Here is a 9473-nt window from a genome sequence, read left to right as displayed (position 1 = left end):
CAAGTGTTTATATTAGGACAAGTAACTCTAGGTTCTATAGCACATCTCCATGACTTCACAGAGGAACAATTATTTCTAGCTCATATAAAGTCCGATAGAGGTCAGACGACGCTATTGGGCAGAATGCCTTCAATAGTGACTCAGAGATATAATCTCCTATCAACTGGCTCCATCATCTTTGGAAACTTTTGCTTCTAACCATGTAACTAGGGAACCGAATAGCATAGAGAATGGTACAGTGTATTAATCGGGGTTCACCAGAAATAACAGAGCCAATAGGATATGTGTATATAGGAAAAATTTTTATTTTAAGGAATTGGCTCATCCAATTAGGGAGGCTGGCAATTCCAAACTTTGGAAGGTAGGTAGCCAGGCTGGAGGCCAATGAAGAGCCAAAGCTGCAGTTTAAGTCTGGATGCCAACTACTAGCAGAATTCCCTCTTGTTTGGAGAAGGTCAGTCTTTTGTTTAGTTTTACAACTTATTGGATGAGGCCCACCCACATTATGGAATGTAATCTATTTTACTCAGAGTCTACCCATTTAAATATTAATGTAACCCAGAAATACCCTCACAGAAACATCCACAATAACGTTTGACCATATATCTGGACACTATGGCCCAACCATCATGTACAGTATACTTTATTGTTAGACATGGAAGTAGGATATATCACCTTTGAGCACATTCCACTGGTCATTAATCATCATCAGGCTCCAATCCACCCACAAGGGAAGCCAGGGAATATTATTTTCCCAGGCGTCTAAAAAGAGGAAACAGGATTGGTGAACATCTAGCCACTCTCTGCTACAGTGTTTTTTTTAATATATAGAATCCTTGATCTGGGGAGAAATAATCCCCAAAGTGTTGGAACCAAGTGAGAAGGATGTCCAAGGAATTTCCAGAACACAGAAGGTGGCAAGGTATAGGATGTCCTGGGAATTCAAAGCAGAGGGCAAACCAAGGTCACACTGACCAAGTCTATTGCCTGGAATATTATTTTAAAAACTTAGTGGAATTAAAATAATTTTAAGCCTTGGCCAACAACCTATACTGAATATTTTTTTTTGGTAATATAGCTATGAAAATCACCAGAGTAAAAAAATGCATTACTATGTTTTAGAGCTACATTTCCCCCCCTCCCAATTCTTAGTATATGAGAAGTCCTTCAGGAGAACGAACTTTGATATAGTCATCTTTCCTCAGTATGGAAGCCAGCGTGATCAAGAGAGAGTAAAAAGCAATGGTTTGGGGAAAAACTGATTTCTCACCCTGGGGACTCAAAGAAAGAATATCATGGTCGATGGCACCTGCGTGACTCAGTCTGTTAAGCATCTGACTCTTGATCTCAGCTTAGGTCTTAATCTCAATGTTGTAAGCTTGAGCTCCACATTGGACTCCACACTAGGTGTGAAGTCTACTTAAAAAAGAGAATATTGTGGTCAGAAAATGTAAGATGGGTTATAAATGACCACTATTGCCTAGTGCTCGTTTAAAAGAAGGAAAATATAATGGAAAGAGCACATGTTTTATAATGAGACACACAGTTCAGAACCATGGTTCCACCACACCATGCATCAGGTAAGTATCTTAATATTTCTGAATTTTATTTATAATGTTTTATAAGTAGAGATTTAAAAATACATACCCACCAAAGGAACACATCACACATGGTAGGTCCCTGGAAATGCATGACATGTTTTAAAAAGCTTTTATTTATTTATTTATTTGTCAGAGAGAGGGGGAGAGAGAGAGAGTACAAGCAGGGAGCAGCAGGCAGAGGGAGAAGCAGTCTCCCTGCTGAGCAAGGAGCCTGATGAGGGGCTCATTCCAAGACCCTGGGACCATAGCCTGAGTGGAAGGCAGACACTTGACTGACTGAACTTCCCACAATCCCTGGAAAAGCATGACTTTTAATGAGCCAGGCAAACAGATCCCATCTCATCTCATCTTATCTTATCTTATCTTATCATCTTATCATCTATCTTATCTTACCTCATTTAACCATCACAACAACAGTATGCAACTGAGACTATTATTACTCACTGTTGTCCAGATGAGGAAAGTGTATTCAGGAAAGATTTAGTAACTTGCCTGAAGTCATAGAACTAACAAGTGGTATAGTCAGGATTTGAACCCAGGCAGTGTGATTCCAGAGCCTATGCTTTTGACTTCATAATACATATAAAGGATAACTTAGAGCATAGGTAGGCTGTAATGCTGGTTCAGAATACACAAATACATTATTGTTAGAACACAACAGGGAATCCAGGAATGAAATAAAGGCAGATTTAGGAGCTATGATAAAGACAGCATTTCAAATCAAAGAAAAAAGATAAACTGGTATTTCATAGAGTATGTTGGAATAATTGGCTACCAATTTATTAAATTAAAAATAAACTAAAAAGTGCTACAAATATATTGGAGAAAAATCAGTTATTGATTGAGATTAGTTTTCCTTATGATGAAATGAAACCAAGAATATCACTGTATCAGGAAAAACTGACAAATCTGCATGAAAATGGAAGAAAAATCTCTTTGGTAAATTAGAGTACAATGAATTCTTATAGGTCATGATATAAATAATCCAATAATCTGAAATCTTTCAGATGTGAGATAAACATAGATAGATAGATATTAAGATTCCCTATGAAACCAATAAGAAAAAGTCAAACAACCCAATAAAAATATGGTCAAATGATATATTCAGGAAATTCACTGAAGAAATACTAATGGTTAGTAACCATTTAAAAAGAGCAAATTCCTACTAATAGTAAAAGAAGAGTACTTAAAGTAGCAACAAGACTCCATTTGCCACCTGTTGCCTAACAAAAATATTAATAGGCACTTTTGTATGCTTGATGGCAGTGTCAACTGATAAAGACTTTTTGGAGCACAATTTCAGTATTTTTCAGAAATATATGTGTGTTTACTCTGTGGCCCCCAAAATTCTACTTTTAGAGATAAAATTTCCACTTTAGAAATAGTTGTGCCAGTGTGTAAAGATATGTATAGAAGGATATTTGTTGCTTTATTGTCTATAAATTAAAAAAAAATAGATGAAATGTAAGTGCTTACCCATTGGAGAATGGTTAAATAAATGAGGGCATAAATAGACTATCACTATTACTCAGCCTTGGGAAGAATGAGGTAAAATTTTACGTGCTGGTCTGGAAAGTGTCCACCACATATTCTTAAGTAAAAACCAAAACTATTGCAGAACAACTTGAAAGAGTCCCAATGGCTACACTAAGGGAGTAAAAATTGAGAATGAGAAAAAGGAATATTTTTATATAGATATGTATCTTTTTTTTAGAGAATGTGTTTGGAAAATATAAAAATATTAACAGGAAAGATTCAAATATGATTTTTGAGCAGTGGTTATTTCTGGAGAGATGGACTAAGGAAGAAGGGATAATGGAGCTTGAGAGTATGCTTTTAATTTTATGTTCTTTATTTGAAATCAGTGCAGGAAGTATATGTGAATTTCACAGTAAAAGTCAGAGAAAAAACAAAATGGAAAAGAAATACACACAAAATATCATCCTAAGGTCAGTAGGTTTTACGGTTTTCTCTTTAATGTCTGGATCTACAAATAGAAAGAATGGCAGAGAGTATTTAGAAGCAGAACGAGCTCCAACAGACCAAGCTGGATGACATTGATTCTAAGGTATTCAAGGAATGGGAAGATGAGGCCACAAAGCCATAAACTATTATTGTTTAGTTCTTAAGAAGAATAAAAGAAGCTCTTGGAAAATGAGAACAAATCATTCTTCTCAAAAAAAAAATTTTTTTTTAAATGATGACCTTGGGTTTACAGGCTGGACATTTCAAACTCTGCTTATATCACTGCAAAGATAGTAGAGAAGAACCTTAAGCAAGTAGAAATACAACTGCTGGGATAAACAGGAAGTTCTGAGGGGAGCAGAGGGAGGGACGTCAGCATGAAATGGCCCCTTAGACTTTCCGGTCACACTCCCATGGGCGGAACCACTGGCCCTTGGAAGGTACCTACGTGCAGGGCAAACACACCAGTCACACAATCAGGTGAGCTGAGTTACATCAGCTGTGCCACTTTTGAGCTCCAGGATTATGGCCAGAACTCAGCCAGAGAAACCCGGCTCACTGGTGTAATCCAGGAGTATTGGCCCTCTAAACTGTATCTTCCAGCTAGATCCAGATTATACAGAAGCGGATAACAGTCCGCAGATAGACTGCAGATAGTCCGCAGTCATGTATCAACTATATTTTCCGTCTCCTCTTTTCTCCTGGGACCCCACCTAAAACTTAATGTCTAGTGAAAAAGGGGCCCTTCTGCAGGTACTCCCAGGATGAGATAGGTTGGATCTGAGGGAGTCACTGACCAATTTTCAGTGATGCTTGGGTGGTCAGTCTAATGTCCACTTGTACAGCCATTGGCTGACTCAGCTTCATAAGGGCCTCACACCCTGAGACTGGGGAAGTTGGCTCCCGTAAAAATCAGGATAGTGTTAGGAAAAGGGGGAGATGTCAGAGGAAAATTAGATGTCTACTGTAACAGTCGCATAGCACAAATCACCAAAAACACCTGAATCTTCGTTTTCTCATTTGTATAATCCATGTGAAACCCCGTCTCATGAAGCTATCGAGAAGATTCAAGTTATATAAATGAAAATGCTTGTAATTCAGAAAGCACTATTCAAATATGAGATATTAATATAACTGTTGACCTTTAATAATAGGAAGAAAAAAACTAAATGAGCAAGGTAAAAAGGAAAGAAAGAGAGAGAGAGAAAGAAAGAAAAAGAAAGAAAAGAGTAAGAAAGAGGAAATGTCATATACAGGGGAAATTAATATGGCAGTGGAAAAAATGAAGGAGTAACATGACAGTTTGTTGAAGAATTACTCCTGACGTTTGCACAGGAGAGAAATATCTGTCTGGAGCTGGGAGCCAGGAAAGGCTCAGCATTCTGAGATGAAGGGGAGCGTTCATGCTTGGCAGCCAGGGACTGGGGACGGCAGTCGCAAACAGCAGTGAGAACCCAAAATGAGCTCCAAAGACAGATGTTAACATTCTTTTGTAGACAAGAAAAATGCTGAACTCTTCTCAAAATGTAAATAAAGGCTTACTCGGCCTGCCTCTGTTCCCTGGCTCCCTGAGTGGCCTTGAGTCGGCACTACACACATTTGGAAAGATAAAGGCATTAAGGTTTGCTTTATGAAAAGCAAACATTTGTCCAACATTTAACTTGTTAAGGGCTACCTGCGCAGGGTCATTAGATAATGCTTATTTCTCTGGAGGGAATAGGACTTTTCACTCCCGTGATAGAGCGACATCTCGGTAGAATAGCAGCTTTGAAGGCCAACATCTGGTTTAAATGTCACCTCTGCCAAAACAAGACCGCTGTGCCCCATTATCTTACCTCCAGAATGGGGGTAACACAAATACTTGCTTTATAGGTATGCTGTGAGGATTTAGTGCATTAACACATGGAGACCAAAGTGCATGCAACAAATATTGGCCAAGATTATTATTATCGTAACTAATCAACAACATTATATCAATCAAGGAGATTGCTCATCAAAGCAGATGTGAAACCAGGATCATCACAAGGAGAGCAAACATTTCCTTTTGGTTGCATGAAATGCCCCCCAAGATTAACAAAAGGAAGGCGAGAAAAATGAGAACTTGTTAAGATCCACAAGGGCCAGGATTTTATGTTTTGTTTATCACTGTGTTCCTACCACATTGAACAGTGACGGGTACATATTAAGTGCTCAACATGTCATATGTCATGCAGTCCCACATGTTTTGCTTTAATTAGTCCTTATCATACTGAAGGGTAGATGTTATCTCCATGTTTACGCATAGCCCAAATAAAACAAGGCCACCTTAAAAGAAGCACAAATCCCACCTGATGGCATGAAGGTAACATGAACCCTCAGAAAAGCTGGAGTGGGGTGGGAGCAAGATGTGGAAGTTCATGATGGTGAGAGAGCAACATCATTGCACAGCTGTAAACCCTCCTTCCCAAACTCAAAATCTCACTCACCAAAGAGGGGTCCACAACCTCTCTCTTCTTTTCCCTCTCCACCTCCTTCTCAGCCACCTGACATTCCCTGGTCCACTCTCCTCTCCACTCTCAAGTCTTTTCTCCCTGTGGAAGAACATTTTCAAATTTTTCAAAAAAACTTCTTTTTCCTTATACAGTATGCTAAATTAGTGGTCAAGGGAAGCAATCACAAAACCTCAAATTTTTGTGTTCACTTTGGTTTGCATACAAGTCCTGCTGTGGTCTTCCCCAAAAACATTGACCCTTTATTCCTATTTGCCTTGGTCTTACTTGCTTCTCTACATGGGTTCTGACACTAAAGGAAACATTTCCCTTAGGTTCCACAGACCTTCTTCTTGACACTTGTCCTTATTTTTTTCTCCCCTGAGTCAATTCTCATCACCATCGTGACTCTATCATCTGCCCTAAAGTCACCAAATTCTTGAAGGTTCATCCCACATCTTCCTAAAAAGGAGAGATCATCAGAAAATGGTGCCTCCCTCCCCTGCTTCGCTCATCTGGAAACTTTTTACTGTAGTGTGATTCATTCTTCAATATCTCTTCAGAACCATGTAGAATAGGTTCATAACTTTATCTATTAAAAACTGAACTAATCAATGATTCCTAGCATAGAAGTTATTAAAAGACATAGCCTGTAAAGACAAATGTGGTAAAGTTTTCTTATAACAAAGAAATTGCCTCTCCGCTTGCTGTAGTGGGACAAGGCTTACTTTCACCTACTGTCTCAATTAATATTTACTCCTAGACAAAATATTACCAACACTTATTGTGAAATGGGTAATGGAATGAATTGCCATGTTTTTCCATAGGTAAAGGAATTTCTTCACATTTCACATGCTTTGCTGCCTGGGTCTTCAAGTTACTCACTTGTTCTGTGATTTGGACATCACCCCAGTAAGAATTCTCTACTTGTAAATTACTTTGAGCTACGGCAAAAGACAGTGCTGAACTCAGAGGTTTCCCATCGCTGTGAATTTCCTGATGTTAAATCAGTGACGTTTGTAACTAAGCTGAGTTCCACTTTTCATTCTTCTGCCTGAATTCTCTGTTATGAGTAAGGAGTGACATTGGTTAGAGATATTCTCACCTTCTTTGTATTTATTAGGATTTATTCAGTGTATGAATTGCCAATGTTGATTCCAGGCTTCTCCGCATTCATTACTTACGTGGACTTTTTCCCCCTTTGTGAATTCTGTGGTTTTGTTAGATGTTTACACAGTGCCTGAAGGACTTCTTACAATCATGAGATTTGTAGGCTTTTCTCAAGTATGCATTGTCTCACTCTATGCGGCTGGCATCATGTTTGAAGACCTTGCCTTCCAAAGTCATTCTACTCATTGGTTTCATCTTCGTTATTAATTCTGTGGTGCCTAGTAAGGTGTGAGCATTTGGTAAAAGCCTTTCTATGCCATTACATTCGCAGGCATCAATCACAATATAAGTGCCCCAGTAGAGAGTAAACACTGAACAGTGGCTAAAAAACCTTTCATATTTATCATATCTAGAGCATTTTCCCCCCAATATATATATTTTTTGATACTGATTAAGGTGCCATCCGCGGCTAAAGACCTCCCTCCCTATGTCATGTTCACACTTTTTTATTCCAGCATGAATTCTGCGATGTTGATAAAGCTGTGAACACTGATGAAGGCCAGCACCCCTTCCTGACTCTCCTAGAACTTTCCCACAGAACGAAATTACTGCTCTCGAGCAAAATAATTCAATCCTTTTCAAATTCACAGCATTTTCAGATTATCATTCTTACATAGGTAATGTTAACCTTCATTGTAAATGTGTTTCTTTTGGAACTGTGATCATGTGGATGGTAGTTATGGATTCTCCCTGTGGGAGAAAGGTGTTGGACAGAAAGAACTAACTTCAGGTGAAAGCTTTCCCTAAATTTGTTATCTTTGTGCTCTTTTCACAGAAGGACTTCTGTTATGGTTACCTCTGCCTTCGAACTGATCACCTTCTTCCCAGTTTTTGGCTAAGCAAAACTATCTTAAGGAAATAGTTTATAAGATTTTCCGTCACTAATCCCTACATAATTCTTGATACAAACCCAACATTGGAGTTCACCTCTTTGTCATACAGATCGCTTCCCTCTCTATAGATGGCTGGCTCTGTGGAATGTGTTTCTGATGGGACACATGATGAGAACTGAAAACTCACAGCCACTGTGACAGGTAGAATAATGGCTCCCCAAAGACACCTATGTCCTAAATCCTGGCACCTGCGAAGATGTCACCTCACACAATAAACAGGCTTTTGTAGAGGTGATTAAGTTAAGGACCTTGCAATGGAGAGATTATCCTAAGTTATTTGAGGATAATTACGTTGGGCCCAACGTAATCAGAAAGTACTTAAAAGTGGAAGAGAGAAGCAGAAATGGAAAGACAAGGAGGGAGTTGGGATCAAAGAAGGAAGGTCCAAGTGATGTGTTGTAAGGACTGTGCCTGCTTTTGCTGGCTTTAAAGATGGAGGAAAGGGGCCATGAGCCTCCAGAGCCTGGAAAAGACAAATATTCTCCCCTAGAGTCTCCAGAAAAAAAACCATAGCCCTACTGACAGTTGCTGTTAAGTCCAATGAGACTCGCCTTACTCTTAACCTACAGAACTGTAAGGTAATAAATTTGTGTTGTTTTAGGGCACTAAGTTGGCAGTAACTGTTATGGCAACAACAGAATACTAGTACAGCAATGGTGATCACCAGCCCTGCAGCCATGATGGCCTATGGGGAAGACCATCTTTGCATCATCGTCTGTGGCAAACCTGGGGGCATGCCTCTCTGATGTCCCTTCAGGACAGAGCCTACTGTGATATGTGACACATGTAACAGCTGACAGCCTTAAAGTGCTGTGCCTACAGGACCCATCACAATGTTTACAGCAAGGACATCTCCTCCCTGGGCTACTCCCAGCTGATGACTAAGCATGGTGTGCGTCCCAGAGCTTGGCCATTCCTCCTCAGCAGCCTGGCCAAGACTCCCACAGAGCTGCACTGCCAACTGAAACTCTTATTCAATCCGTCTTTCTTCACAGATGTCAAATTTCCCTCCTGCTTGTCCTGCTTCCTCTCCCTTTTATCCTGCAGATATCCACCAACACCCCCAGCAAATCTCAGTATTTCTAACTCCACCTTGGTGTCTGCTTCACAGAAGATCCAAAGCAACACATCTTCCAAGACTTTTACCCATGAAAAAGTCTCCCATTTGCTCCTTTCTAATCACCACGGTCTCCCTTCACATCTTTCTTAAATAACTGCCCCCCCCCTTTGTTGGTTTCTTTAATTTTCCTCTCTACTTCTCACGCTGATGGAACCCATCCAGAGCTCTGATTAAGCAGGCAAAGATCCTTGCTCATTTCAAGTGTGATGTAATGTGGAATACGTGTGTGTATGTGTGTGTGTGTGCACGCGTGTAG

This window comes from Mustela erminea, chromosome 2 (assembly GCF_009829155.1).
Source record: "Mustela erminea isolate mMusErm1 chromosome 2, mMusErm1.Pri, whole genome shotgun sequence".
NCBI classification, from domain to species: domain Eukaryota; kingdom Metazoa; phylum Chordata; class Mammalia; order Carnivora; family Mustelidae; genus Mustela; species Mustela erminea.
The sequence above is the reverse complement of the archived record's forward strand: the minus strand, read 5'-3'. Positions refer to the sequence as shown.